Source organism: Mesoplodon mirus (genome assembly GCF_964341445.2).
Source record: "Mesoplodon mirus genome assembly, chromosome: X".
Taxonomy (NCBI): domain Eukaryota; kingdom Metazoa; phylum Chordata; class Mammalia; order Artiodactyla; family Ziphiidae; genus Mesoplodon; species Mesoplodon mirus.
Window position 1 is genome coordinate 29,392,631 of NC_138981.1, and position 16,387 is coordinate 29,409,017.

Below are 16,387 nucleotides of genomic sequence, written 5' to 3' on the forward strand. Positions count from 1 at the left end.
ACGCAGCCCCACCTACCAACAGAGCAGCAGTAGCCACAGGACCCACTAGGCCCCTTCCCCACCCACCAGCAGGTAAACAACAGCTCTGAGACAACTTGAGCCCCTCAGCCAGCCACGCTGGGATCCAGCCCCACCAGTGGGCCAGCATCAGCTTTGGACACCATGAAACCCGCAGCCAGTCAAGTCAAGAACCGGCCCTACTTACCAGCAGGCTGACACTAGATCTGGGAACCCCAGCCCCACAACTACCCACCCCTGAACACAGGTCTGCCCACCAGTAAGGCAGCACTAGCCCTAGGACACCTGGGTTTCTGTAGCCAGTTGCCTCATGACCCGGCCCACCCAACCAGCAGCTGGCAACCACTGAACAAAGCAGGACCTGGTGCCCAACCAGACCAGGAGCCAGCCACACCTAGCAAAATGACATAGTCAGCGTGCCACAACAGAAGGACCCACACAGCCCGCACCCCTAGAGAATAATAGCTCTGGTAACCAGAGGGGAGTGCACTGCTGGAACACTTAGGACGTCTCCTACAAAAGGCCACTTCTCCAAGGTTTGGAAAGATAACCAATCTACCAGATACATAGAAATAAAAATGGCAGTCAACATGTTCCAATCAAAGGAACAAGATAAAACCCCAGAAGAAAAACTAAATGAAGTGGAAATAAACCATCTACCTGATAAAGAGTTCAAGGTACTGACCATAAAGTTAATCAAAGAATCAGGAGAAGAATGGATGAACACAGTGAGAAGTTTAACAAAGAGTTAAAATACATAAAGAACCACCAACAGAAATGAAGACTACAGTAACTGAAATGAAAAATACACTAGAAGGGCTTCCCTAGTGGCGCAGTGGTTGAGAGTCCGCCTGCCGATGCAGGGGACACGGGTTTGTGCCCTGGTCTGGGAAGATCCCACGTGCCGCAGAGCGGCTGGGCCCGTGAGCCATGGCCGCTGAGCCTGTGCTCTGCAACAGGAGAGGCCACAACAGTGAGAGGCCCGCGTACTGAAAAAAAAAAAAAAAAAAAACAACTAGAAGAAATCAATAGTAGACTAAATGATACAGAGGAATGGATTAGCGAGCCAGAAGACAGAGCAGCGGAAATCACTGAGCTGAACAGATTAAAAAAAAAAAAGAATAAAAAGAAATGACGACAGTTTAGCGGACTTCTAAGATATGAAGCATACTAACATTCGTATTATAAAGGTCCCAGAAGGATAAGACAGAGGGAAAGGGGCAGAGAACATATTTGAAGACATAACAGCCGAAAACTTCCCTAACTTGGGAAAGGAAATAGATATCCAGATCCAGGAAGCAAAGAGTCCCAAACTGGATGAACCCACAGAGGTCACACCAAGACACAATGTAATTAAACTGGCAAAAATCAAAGACAAGGATAGAATATTAAAAGCAGCATGGAAAAAGCAAGAAGTTACATACAAGGGAACTCCAATAAAGCTATTACATGTTTTTTCAGCAGAAACTGCAGGCCAAAAGCAAGTGGCATGATGTATTTAAAGTGACAAAAGGGAAAAACCTACAACCAAGAATACTCTACTCAGCAAGCCTCTCATTCACGTTTGATGGAGAGATCAAAAGTTTTACAGACAAGCAAAAGCTAAAAAAGAGCTCAGTACTACCAAACCAGCTTTACAAGAAACATTAAAGGGCCTTCTCTAAGAAAAAAAGAAAAGGCCACATCTAGAAACGTGAAAATTATGAAAAGATGGGATCGGATCAAGATGGGCAGAGGAGTAGGACGTGGATCTCACCTTCTCCCAAAAATACATCAAAAATACATCTGCGTGCAGAACGATTATCACAGAACATCTACTGAACTCTGGCAGAAGACCTCAGACTTCCAAAAGGACAAGAAAATCTCCATGTAACTGAGTAGGACAAAACTAAAAAAGAAAAAAAACAAAAGAGAGAGAGAAAGGAATCAGGAGGGATCCTGAGCCCCTGGGAGGGAGCTGTGAAAGAGGAAATGTTTCCAAACATTGGGAAGTCCCCTCACTGGCGGGAAGATCATCTGGGACAGAGGCAGAGCTTCAGAGCCTCAGAAGAGAGCGGAGAAACCAGATTGCAGAAGGCAAAGCGGAGTGAGACCTGCAAGGACGGTCAGTGCCAACACCCAGCACTCCCCAGCCTGAGACGCTCATACACTGGGGCAGGCGGGGGCTGGGTGCTGAGGCTCGCAATTCGGAGGTCAGACCTGGGGAGAGGACTCAGGTTGGCTGTGTGGAGACAGCCTGAGAGGGCTAGTGTGTGATGTGCCACAACCAAGGGAATATGGGAAGAAGACTGGGCCTGCCACAGAGGCAAGGTGCTATTGTTGTGGGGCACGCAAGGAAAGGGGCAGGACCACCATAGGAGCTTCTTTCTCCGTGTGTACTATCAGGCAATAGGGCACTGCCTGCACAAGCTTTGGGGTGGGCACAAGCCACAGCTGCCACATCAGACTCCAGAGGTGGGTGCTGATTGCTGCCACTACCGAGAATTCCGTGAGCAGACACCAACCACTGTCGCCACATTCCTGGGAGCATATGCAGGCCAGTCACCTTCACACCCCCATCAAGGGAATAACAGCTAGCACATACTGAGGAAAGATACAGCAAGCATCCAAAGCAAAAGCAGCCCTCACCCCAAAAAAATATTAAAGCCACAGAAGCTTCACGGGGACACTCCCACATATAAATAGACCTCCAAAATTACAGCAGATAATTGTTCTCCTAAACTCATAGAGTAAGAGAAATATAAGCAAAATGAAGAAGCAGAGGAACTACTCCCAGTTAAAAGACCAAGAGAATTCCCCTGAAAGAACCAACAATGAAACAGACCTCTTCAGTCTAACAGACACTGAGTTCAGAAAAAGAGGTAAGAAAAATACCAAAGGAATTAAGAAAGGCTATCAACAGAAATGCAGATTACTGTAAAAAGGACCTAGAAACTATAAGGAGCCAAGAAAAATTAGAAAATTCATCTGCCGAGACAAAAGCTGAACTAAAAGCAATGAATAGCAGAATGAATAATGCAAGAGAAAGAATAAACGATCTAGAAGATAGAAAAATGGAAATTAATCAAAACAGCACACAGAAAGCCAAATGAAAAAAAAGAAAACAATATAAGAGACCTATGGGATAAACATGCCAATCTACGCATAATAGGGATTCCAAAAGGAGAAGAAAGAGAAAAGGGGATTGAAAATGTATTTGAAGAAATTATGGCTGAAAACTTCCCAAACCTAAAGAAGGAACTAAATATCCAGCTATAGGAAGCACAGAGGTTCTCAAACAAGATGAACCCAAATAAACCTACACCAAGACATACTGTAATAAAGATGGCCAAAGTTCAAGAGAGGATTCTAAAGGCAGCAAGAGAAAAACAAAGAGTCAATTACAAGGGAACCCCCATAAGGCTATCAGCTGATTTCTCTACAGAAACACTGCAGGCCAGAAGGGAGTGGCAAAATATATTCAAAGTCTTGAAAGAGAAAAATCTGCAACCTAGAATACTCTACCCACCAAGATTATCATTGAGAATAAGAGGTGAGAGAAAGAATTTCTCAGACAAGCAAAAACTAAAAGAATACAGCAACACTAAACCTATCCTAAAAGAAATAATGAAAGGTCTTCTCTAAATAGAAAAGAAGCAAGAAGATATTAGGAGTAAATCACAATTGGAAACTAAATTACTTAAATAAGCCAGTATACAGATCAAAAAGGGGGAAAAAAAACCTACTTGTGAAAGTGTTGATAAACAGAAGGAATGGCAAAAGGGTAAACATGAAGATGTAAAAAAGGACATCAGAATCATAAAATGTGGAGAAAGAGTTAAAAAATGTAGATTCTTTTTTTTTCTTAGAATGTGTTTGAGCTTATATGACTATCAGTCGAAAAGAAGCAGATATAGGAAGGGATTAACATACCTGAAAAACAGGGCAACCACAAATCAAAAACATACAATAGATTCACAAAAACCAAAAAGAAGAGAACACAAGCAAAAAAATCAAACCACAAAAAGAAAAACAGAAAGAAAAAGAAAGGAACAAAGAAGAAACGTAGAATCCACTGGAAAACAAGGGTTAAAATGGCAATAAACACATATGTATCAATAATTACCTTAAATGTCAAAGGACTGAATGCTCCAATCAAAAGACACAGGGTGGCAGACTGGATAAAAAAACAGCAGCCTACAATATGCTGCCTATAAGAGACCCACCTTAGGGCAAAGGACACAGAGATTGAAAGTGAGGGGATGGAGAAAAATATTTCATGCCAACGGAAATGACAAGAAAGCATGAGTCGCAATACTCATATCAGACAAAATAAACTTTAAAACAAAGGTCATAAAGAAAGATAAAGAAGGATACTACATAATGATAAAAGGATCAACACAATAAGAGGATCTTATACTCGTGAACATATATGCACCTAATATAGGAGCACCCAAATACATAAAACAAATACTAACCAACATAAATGGAGAAACTGAAGGGAATACGATAATAGGAGACTTTAACACCCCACTCATATCAATGGACACATCTTCTAGACAGAAATATCAATGAGGCGACACAGATCCTAAATGATACAAGTTAGACTTAATTGATATTTTCAGGACATTACATCCCAAAAAAACAGAATACACATTCTTTTCAAGTGCACATGGAACATTCTCTAGGACTGGGCACATACCAGGGCACAAAACTAACCTCAACAAAGTGAAGAGTATAGAAATTATTTCAAGCATGTTCTGACCACAATGGCATGAAACTCGAAAAAAAAACGCAAGAGAAGAAATGGCCAAAAAAAGACTACATGGAGATTAATCAACATGCTATTAAAAAAACCAATGAGTCGGGACTTCCCTGATGGTGCAGTGGTTCAGAATCTGCCTGCCAATGCATGGGACACGGATTTGATCCCTGGTCTGGGAAGATCCCACATGCCGCGGAGCAACTAAGCCCGTGCACCACAACTACTGAGCCTGTGCTCTAAAGCCCGCGAGCCACAAATACTGAGCCCACACACCACAACTACTGAAGCCCACGCACCTAGAGCCCGTACTCTGCAACAAAGAGAAGCCACCACAATGAGAAGCCTGCGCAACGCAACGAAGAGTAGCCCCCACTTGCCGCAACTAGAGGAAGCCTGCGCACAGCAACGAAGACCCAACACAGCCAAAAATAAATAAATTAATTAAAAAATACCAAAAACAAAAACAAATGAGTCAATGACGAAATAAAAAAAAAATTAAAAATTACCTTGAGACAAATGACAATAAAAACACAATCATACAAAATCTTTGGGATACAGCAAAAGCAGTTCCCAAGGGAAGTTCATAGGGATACAGGCCTTCCTCAAAAAACAAGAAAAATCTCAAATAAACAACCTAACCTACCACCTAAAAGAATTAGAAAAAGAAGAACAAACAAAACCTGGGGGGACTGGTTCAAGATGGAGGACTAGAAGGACGTGCTCTCACTCCCTCTTGCGAGAGCACCGGAATCACAACTAACTGCTGAACAATCATCGACAGGAAGACACTGGAACTCACCAAAAAAGATACCCCACATCCAAAGTCAAAGGAGAAGCCACAATGAGACGATAGGAGGGGTGCAATCACAAGAAAATCAAATCCCATAAATACTGGGTGGGTGACTCACAAACTAGAGAACACTTATACCACAGAACTCTACCCATTGGAGTGAAGGTTCTGAGTCCCACGTCAGGCTTACCAACCTGGGGGTCCGGAAAAGAGAGGAGGAATTCCTAAAGAATCAGCATTTGAAGGCTAGTGGGATTTGACTGCAGGACTTGCAAAAGACTGGGGGAAACAGAGACGCCGCTCTTGGAGGGCACACATAAAGCAGTGTGTGCATCGGGACCCAGGGGAAGGAGCAGTGACCCTGAGGGAGACTGAACCAGACCTACCTGCGAGTGTCAGAGGGTCTCCTGCAGAGGTGGGGGGTGGCTGTGTCTCACCGTGAGGACAAGGACACTGGCAGCAGAAGTTCTGGGAAGTACTCCTTGGCATGAACCCTCCCAGAGTCCACCATTAGCACCACCAAAGAGCCCAGTAGGCTCCAGTGTTGGGTCACCTCAGGCCAAACAACCAACAAGGAGGGAACCCAGCCCCACCCATCAGCAAACAAGTGAATTGAAGTTTTACTGAGCTCTACCTACCACCAGTCCCTCCCATCAGGAAACTTGCACAAGCCTTTCAGATAGCCTCATCCACCAGAGGGCAGACAGCAGAAGCAAGAAGAACTACAATCCTGCAGCCAGTGGAACAAAAACCACATTCACAGAAAGATAGACAAGATGAAAAGGCAGAAGTCTATGTATCAGATGAAGGAACAAGATAAAACCCCAGAAAAACAACTACATGAAGTGGAGATAGGCAACCTTCCAGAAAAAGAATTCACAATAAAGATACTGAAGATGATCCAGGACCTCGGAAAAAGAATGGAGGCTAGAAACGTTGCAAGATGCAAGAAATGTTTAACAAAGATGTAGAAGAATTAAAGAACAAACAAACAGAGATGAACAACACAATACCTGAAATAAAAAATACACTAGAAGGAATCAATAGCAGAATAATTGAGGCAGAAAAACGGATAAGTGACCTGGAAAACAGAATGGTGGAATTCACTGCTGAGGAACAGAATAAAGAAAAAAGAATGAAAAGAAATGAAGACAGCCTAAGAGACCTCTGGGACAACATTAAATGCAACAACACTCACATTATAGGGGTCCCAGAAGGAGAAGTGAGAGAAAAAGGACCCAAGAAAATATGTGAAGAGATTATAGTTGAATACTTCCCTAACATGGGAAAGGAAACAGACACCCAAGTCCAGGAAGCACAGAGAGTCCCATACAGGATAAACCCGAGGAGAAACAGGCCGAGACACATAGTAATCAAATGGGCAAAAATTACAGACAAAGAAAAATTACTAAAAGCAACAAGGGAAAAACGACAAATAAGATACAAGGGAATTCCCATAAGGTTAACAGCTGATTTCTGAGCAGGAACTCTACAAGCCAGAAGAGAGTGGCATGACATTTAAAGTGATGAAAGGGAAGAACCTACAACCAAGATTACTACACCTGGCAAGGATCTCATACACATTCGATGGAGAAATCAAAAGTTTACAGACAAGCAAAAGTTAAGAGAATTCAGCACCACACCAAATGCTAAAGGAACTTCTCTAAGTGGGAGACACAAGAGAAGAAAAGGACCTAAAACACAAACCCATAACAATTAAGAAAATGGTAATAGGAACATACATATCGATAATTACCTTAAACGTGAATGGATTAAATGCTCCAACCAAAATACACAGGATCGCTGAATGGATACAAAAACAAGACCCATATATATGCTGTCCTCAAGAGACCCACTTCAGACCTAGGGACACATACAGATTGAAAGTGAGGGGATGGAAAAAGATACACCATGTGAATGGAAATCAAAAGAGAGCTGGAGTAGCAATACTCATATCAGATAAAATAGACTTTAAAATAAAGAATGTTACAAGAGACAAGGAAGGATACTACATAATGATCAAGGGATCAATCCAAGAAGATATAACAATTATAAATATATATTTAAAATTGCAAATATAATATATATGCACCCAACATAGGAGCACCTCAATACATAAGGCAACTGCTAACAGCTATAAAAGAGGAAATCAACAGTAACACAATAATAGTGGGGGACTTTAACACCTCATTTACACCAACGGACAGATCATCCAAACAGAAAATTTATAAGGGAACACAAACTTTAAATGACACAACAGACCAGACAGATTTAATTGATATTTATAGGACATTCCACTCCAAAACAGCAGATTATGCTTTCTTCTCAACCGTGCACAGAAAATTCTCCAGGATAGATCACATCTTGGGTCACAAATCAAGCCTCAGTAAATTTAAGAAAACTGAAATCATATCAAAAATCTTTTCTGACCACAATGCTATGAGACTAGAAATCAATTACAGGGCATAAAATGTAAAAAACACAAACACACGGAGGCTAAACAATACGTTACTAAAACACCAAGAGATCACTGAACAAATCAAAGAGGAAATCAAAAAATACCTAGAGACAAATGACAATGAAAACATGACAATCCAAAACCTATGGGATGCAGCAAAAGCAGTTCTAAGAGGGTAGTTTATAGCAATACAATCCTACCTCAAGAAACAACGAACATCTCAAATAAACAATCTAACCGTACACCAAAAGGAACTAGAGAAAGAACAAAACCCAAAGTTAGCAGAAGGAAAGAAATCATAAAGATCAGAGCAGAAATAAATGAAATAGAAACAAAGAAAACAATAGCAAAGATCAATAAAACTAAAAGCTGGTTCTTTGAGAAGATAAACAAAATTGATAAACCATTAGCCAGACTCGTCAAGAAAATGAGGGAGAGGACTCAAATCAATAAAATTAGAAATGAAAAAGGAGAAGTTACAGCAGACACCCCAGAAATACAAAGCATCCTAAGAGACTACTACAAGCAACTCTATGCCAATAAAATGGACAACCTGGAAAAAATGGACAAATTCTTAGAAAGGTATAACCTTCAAAGACTGACCCAGGAAGAAATAGAAAATATGAACAGATCAATCACAAGTAATGAAATTGAAAGTGTGATTAAAAATCTTCCAACAAACAAAAGTCCAGGACCAGATGGCTTCACAGGTGAATTCTATCAAACATTTAGAGAATAGCTAACACCCATCCTTCTCAAACTCTTCCAAGAAACTGCAGAGGAAGGAACACTCCCAAACTCATTCTATGAGGCCACCATCACCCTGATACCAAAACGAGAGAAAGATACTACAAAAAAAGAAAATTAAAGACCAATATCACTGAATATAGATAAAAATCCTCAACAAAATACTAGCAAACAGAATCCAACAACACATTAAAAGGATCACACACCATGATTAAGTGGGATTTATCCCAGGGATGCAAGGATTCTTCAATATACACAAATCAGTCAATGTGATACACCATATTAACAAATTGAAGAATAAAGCCATATGATCATCTCAATAGATGCAGAAATAGCTTCTGACAAAATTCAACACCCATCTATGATAAAAACTCTCCAGAAAGTGGGCATAGAGGGAACCTACCTCAACATAATAAAGGCCAATACGACAAACCCACAGCAAACATCATTCTCAATGGTGAAAAACTGAAAGCATTTCCTCTAAGATCAGGAACGAGACAAGGATGTCCAGTCTCACCACTATTATCCAACATAGTTTTGGAAGTCTTAGCCATGGCAATCAGAGAAGAAGAAGAAATAAAAGGAACACAAATTGGAAAAGAAGTAGAACTGTCACTGTTTGCAGATGACATGATACTATACACAGAGAATCCTAAAGATGCCACCAGAAAACTACTAGAGCTAATCAATGAATTTGGTAAAGTTGCAGGATACAAAATTAATGCACAGAAATCTCTTGTATTCCTATACACTGATGATGAAAAATCTGAAAGAGAAATTAAGGAAACACTGCCATTTACCGCTGCAATAAAAAGAATAAAATACCTAGGAATAAAGCTACCTAGGGAGACAAAAGACCTGTATGCAGAAAACTATAAGACACTGATGAAAGAAATTAAAGATGATACAAACAGATGGAGAGATATCCCATGTTCTTGGATTGGAAGAATCAATATTGTGAAAATGACTACACTACCCAAAGCAATCTACAGATTCGATGCAATCCCTAGCAAATTACCAATGGCATTTTTTACAGAACTAGAACAAAAAATCTTAACATTTGTATGGAGACACAAAAGACCCCAAATAGCCAAAGCAGTCTTGAGGGAAAAAAACGGAGCTGGAGGAATCAGACTCCCTGACTTCAGACTACACTACAAAGCTACAGTAATCAAGACAATATGGTACGGGCACAAAAACAGAAATATAGATCAATGGAACAGGATAGAAAGTCCAGAAATAAACCCACGCACGTATGGTCAACTAATCTATGACAAAGGAGGCAAGGATATACCATGGAGAAATGACAGTCTCTTCAATAAGTGGTGCTGGGAAAACTGGACAGCTACATGTAAAAGAATGAAATTAGAACACTCCCTAACACCACACACAAAAATAAACTCAAAAAGGATTAGAGACCTAAATGTAGGACCGGACACTCTAATACTCTTAGAGGAAAACATAGGAAGAACACTCTTTGACATAAATCACAGCAAGATCTTTTTTGATCCACCTCCTAGAGTAATGGAAATAAAAACAAAAATAAACAAATGGGACCTAATGAAACTTCAAAGCTTTTGCAAAGCAAAGGAAACTACAAACAAGACAAAAAGACAACCCTCAGAATGGGAGAAAATATTTGCAAATGAATCAATGGACAAAAGATTAATCTCCAAAATATATAAACAGCTCATGCAGCTCAATATTAAAAAAAAACATACAACCCAATCAAAAAATGGGCAGAAGCCCTAAACAGACATTTCTCCAAAGAAGACATACAGATGGCCAAGAAGCACATGAAAAGCTGCTCAATATCACTAATTATTAGAGAAATGCAAATCAAAACTACAATGAGGTATCACCTCACACCAGTTAGAATGGGCATCATCAGTAAATCTACAAACAAGAAATGCTGGAGAGGGTGTGGAGAAAAGGGAACCCTCTTGCACTGTTGGTGGGAATGTAAATTGATAGAGCCACTGTGGAGAACAGTATGGAGATTCCTTAAAAAACTAAAAATAGGGGCTTCCCTGGTGGCGCAGTGGTTGAGAGTCCGCTTGCCGATGCAGGGGACGCGGGTTCGTGCCCCTGTCCGGGAGGATCCCACATGCCGCGGAGCGGCTGGGCCCGTGAGCCATGGCCGCTGGGCCTGCGCGTCCAGAGCCTGTGCTCCGCAACGGGAGAGGCCACAACAGTGAGAGGCCCGCATAATGCAAAAAAAAAAAAAAAAAAAACTAAAAATAGAATTACCATATGACCCAGCAATCCCACTACTGGACATATACCCAGAGAAAACCATAATTCAAAAAGACATACGCATCCCAATGTTCACTGCAGCACTATTTACAAGAGCTAGGTCATGGAAGCAACCTAAATGCCCATCAACAGACGTATGAATAAGCAGGATGTCGTATATATATACAATGGAATATTACTTAGCCACAAAAAGGAAAGAAATTGGGTCATTTGTACAGACGTGGATGGATCTAGAGACTGTCATACAGAATGAAGTAAGTCAGAAAGAGGAAAAGAAATATCGTGTATTAACACATATATGTGGAACCTAGAAAAATGGTACAGATGAACCGGTTTACAGGGCAGAAATTGAGACACAGATGTAGAGAAGAAACATATGGACACCAAGGGCGGAAAGTGGCAGGTGGTGGTGTGATGAATTGGGAGACTGGGATTGACATATGTACACTAATATGTATAAAATGGATAACTAATAAGAACCTGCTGTATAAAAAAATAAATAAAATAAAATCAAAAATTCAAGAAAAACCAAAAAACAGAAAACAGAACCTGAAGTCAGCAGAAGGAAGGAAATAATAAAGATCAGAGAGGAAATAAATAAAATAGAGATTAAAAAAACAATAGAAAAAAATGAAGAAAACCAAGAGCTGGTTCTTTGAAAGGGTAAACAAAATTGACCAACCTCTGACCAGGCTCACCAAAAAGAAAAGAGAGAGAATGCAAATAAACAAAATAAGAAATGAAAAAGGAGGAATCTCAACCAATACCACAGAAATACAAAAAACCATAAGAGAATACCAAGAACAATTATATGTCAACAAATTTGACAACCTAGAAGAAATGGACAACTTTCTTGAAACATATAGCACACCAAAATTGAATCAAAGAGAAGCAGATAATTTGAACAGACCAATCACTAGAAGTGAAATAGAATCTGTAATTTAAAAAAACTCCCTACAAACGAAAGTCCTGGACCAGTTGGCTGGACTTGGGAATTCTTCCAAACATACCAAGAAGAACTTATACCAATCCTCAAACTCTTCCAAAAGACTGAAGAGGAGGGAACACTCCCAAAGACATTCTATGAAGCCACCATCACCCTGATAACAAAACCAGACAAAGATATCACCAAAAAAGAAATTACAGGCCAATAACTGTGATGAATATAGATGCAAAAAATCTCAACAAAATATTAGCAAACCGAATCCAAAAATACATTAAAAAGATCATACACCACCACCAAGTGGGATTCACCCCAAGTTCACAAGGATGGTTCAACATATGCAAATCAATCAATGTAATACACTACATTAACAAAAGAAAAGTCAACAACCACATGATCATCTCAATAGATGCAGAAAAAGCATTTGACAAAATTCAACATCCATTCATGATAAAAACTCTTTAACAAAGTGGGTATAGAGGGAACATATCTCAACATAATAAAAACCCTTTATGAAAAACCCACAGCCAATATAATACTGAATAGTGAAAAGTTGAAAGCCTTCCCGCTAAAATCTGGAACAAGATAAGGATGCCCACTTTCATCTCTTCTATCCAACATAGTACTGGAAGTCCTAGACACAGCAATCAGACAAGAAAAAGAAATAAAAGGTATCCAAATTGGAAAGGAAGAGGTAAAATTGTCACTATATGCAGATGATATGATACTATATATAGAAAACCCTAAGGACACCACATAAAAACTACTAGATCTGATGAATGAATTCAGCAAAGTAGCAGGATACAAGATTAACATTCAGAAATCAGTTGCATTTCTTTACACTAACAATGAAATATCAAAAAAGGAATGTAAAAAACAGTATCTTTCAAAAATCACACTAAAAACAAAAACAAAAAAGAAACCTAGGAATAAACCTGACCAAGGAGGTGAAAGACTTATACACAGAGAACTATAAAACATTAATAAAGGAAGTTAAAGAGGATTCAAAGAAATGGAAAGATATCCCATGCTCTTGGACTGGAAAAATTCATACTGTTAAAATGGCAATACTACCCAAAGCAATCTACAGACTAAACACAATCCCTATCAAATTACCCATGACATTTTTCACACAACTAGAACAAATAATCCAAAAATTCATATGGAAACATAAAGACCCAGAATTGAAAAAGCAATCCTGAGGGAAAAAACAAAGCAGGAGACATAACCCTCCCAGACTTCAGACAATACTACAAAGCTACAGTAATCCAAACAGTTTGGTATTGGTACAAAAAAACCACATACGGATCAATGGAACCGAACAGAGAACCCAGAAATAAAGCCACACACCTAAGGTCAATTAATCTTTGACAAAGGAGGCAAGAATATACAGTGGAGAAAAGAGAGTCTGTTCAGCAAGTTGTGTTGGGAGAGTTGGACAGCTGCATGTACATCAATCACATTAGAACACACACTCACACCATGTACAAAAATAAATTCAAAATGGCTTGAACACTTAAGACGTAAGACATGACACCATAAAAGTCCTAGAAGAGAGCATAGGCAAAACATTCTCTGACATAAATCGAATCAGTGTTCTCTTGGTCAGTCTCCTAAGGCAATAGAAATAAAAACAAAAATAAACAAATGGGACCGAATCAAACTTACAAGCTTTTGCAAAGCAAAGGAAACCATTAAAAAATGAAGAGACAACCTACGGAACAGGAGAAAATATGGGCAAGTGATGCAACTGACAAGGGCTTAACTTCCAAAATATACAAACAGCTCATACAACTCAACAACAACAAAAACAAACAACCCAATTGAAAAATGGGCAGAAGACCTTAATAGACATTTCTCCAAAGAAGACATACAAGGACTTCCCTTGTGGTCCAGTGGCTAAGACTCCGCACTCCAAATGCAGGGGGCCCACGTTCGATCCCTGGTCAGGGAACTAGACCCACATGCTTCAACTAAGAGTTCGCATGCTGCCACTAAAAAGATCCCACATGCTACAACGAAGATCCTGCAGGCGGCAACAAAGCTTTCACATGCTGCAACTAAGACCTGATGCAGCCAAATAAATTAGTTAATTAAATAAAATAAAATAAAAAAGAAGATGTAGAGATGGCCAGTAGGCCATGAAAAGATGCTCAATGTCATTAATTATCAGAGAAATGAAAATCAAAATTACAACGTGGTACCACCTCACACTGGTCAGAATGGCTATCATTAAAAATTCTACAAATAACAAATGCTGGAAAGGGTGTGAAGAAAAAGGAACCCTCCTACAATGTTGGTAGGAATGTAAGTTGGTGTAGCCACTATGGAAAACAGTATGGAGGTTCCTCAGAAAACTAAAAATAGAATTACCATATGATCCAGCAATCCCACTCCTAGGCATATACTCAGACAAAACTATAATTCAAAAAGATACATGCACCCTTATGTTCATAGCAGCACTATTCACAATACCCAAGACATGGCAACAACCTTAATATCCACTGACAGATAAATGGATAAAGAAGATGTGGTACATATATACAATGGAATACTACTCAGCCATAAAAAAGAATGAAACAATTCCATGTGCAGTGACATGGATGCAACTAGATATTATCATACTAAGTGAAATATGTCAGAAAGAGAAAGACAAATACCATATGATATCACTTATATGAGGAATCTAAAATATGGCACAGATGAACCTATCTACAAAACAGACTCAGATATAGAAAATAGACCTGTGGTTGCCAAGGGGGAATGGGGGAGGGAGAGGGATGGACAGGGAGTTTGGGGCTAGTAGAGGCAAACTATTACATTTAGAATGGATAAACAACAAGGTCCTACTGTATAGCACAGGGAACTATATCCAATCTCCAGGGATAAAGCATAATGTTAAAGAATATAAAAAAGAATGTATATATGTTTATAACTGAGTCACTCTGCTGTACGGCAGATATTAGCACATTGTAAATTAACTATACTTCCATAAAAAAAGAAAATTATGAAAATAAAAAGCTCATTGGTAAAGGCAAATATACAGTAAAGGTAGTAAATCAACCAACTACAAAGCAAGTAGGAAGTTCAAAAGGCAAAAGTAGTAAAATCATCTATATCCTCAATAAGGGATACAAAAACAAAAAGGTGTAAAATAATATGCCCAAAACAGTAATTATGGGGGGAGATGAGTAAAAATAAAGGGTTGTTAAATTGCACCTGAAATTAAGAGATCAGCAACTTGAAACAATCATGTATATATATAGATAGCTATATATAAACTTCATGGTAACCACAAACCAAAAAATCTATAACAGATAGAACACAAAAAGGAGAAAGGAATCCAAACATAACACTAAAGATAGTCATCAAATCAAAGGGTAGGGGAAAAAAAAGAAGAAAGGAACAAAAAATAACCAGAAAAATAACCCCAAAACAACTTACAAAATGGCAGTAAGTATATACCTATCAATAATTACTTAATTTATTTCATTTTATTTATTTATTTATATTTTTGGCTGCACTGGGTCTTCGTTGCTGCGTGCCGGCTTTCTCTAGTTGTGGCAAGCAGGGGCTACTCTTCGTTGTGGTGCATGGGTTTCTCATTGTGGTGGCTTCTCTTGTTGCGTGTGGATCACGGGCTCTAGGTACGCGGGCTTCAGTAATCGTGGTACATGGGCTCCAGAGAACAGGTTCAGTAGTTGTGGCGTACAGGCTTAGTTGCCCCGCGGCATGAGGGATCTTCCCAGATCAGGGCTTGAACTTGTGTCCCCTGCATTGGCAGGTGGATTCTTAACCACTGCACTACCAGGGAAGCCCCTCAATAATTACTTTAAATGTAAATGGACTAAATTCCCCAATCAAAAGACACAGAATGGCCAAACAGATACAAAAACAAGAACCATATATATGCTGCCTATAAGAGACTCACTTCAGATTTCAAGACACACAGACTGAAAGAGAGAGAATGGAAAAAAGTATTCCATGCAAATGGAAATCAAAAGAAAGCCAGGGAAGCAACAGACACATAGATCAACAGAACCGAACAGAGAGCCCAGAAATAAACCCACGCACATATGGTCAATTAATCTATGACAAAGGAGAAAATACAGTTTCTTCAATAAGTGATACTGGGAAAACTGGACAGCTACATATAAAGGAATGAAATTAGAACACTTTCTCACACCATATATAAAAACAAACTCAAAATGGATTAAAGACCTAAATATAAGACGGGAAACCATAAAACTCCTGGAGGAAAACATAAGTAGAACACTCCTTGACATAAGTCACAGCAACATTTTTCTGGATCTGTCTCCTAAAGCAAAAAGAAAAAAAAAACAAAAATAAATAAATGGGACATAATTAAACTTAAAAGCTTTTACACAGCAAAGAAAACCATTGACAAAAGAAAAAGACAACCTACTGAAT

At 39.3% G+C, this 16,387-nt stretch overlaps 1 protein-coding gene across 3 annotated transcripts in view; it reads right to left on the reverse strand.

The window, feature by feature from the left end:
* TAB3 (TGF-beta activated kinase 1 (MAP3K7) binding protein 3) overlaps positions 1 to 16,387 on the reverse strand; it is a 104,283-nt gene that overhangs the window by 31,605 nt on the left and 56,291 nt on the right. The gene's annotated exons all lie outside the window — the stretch shown is intronic.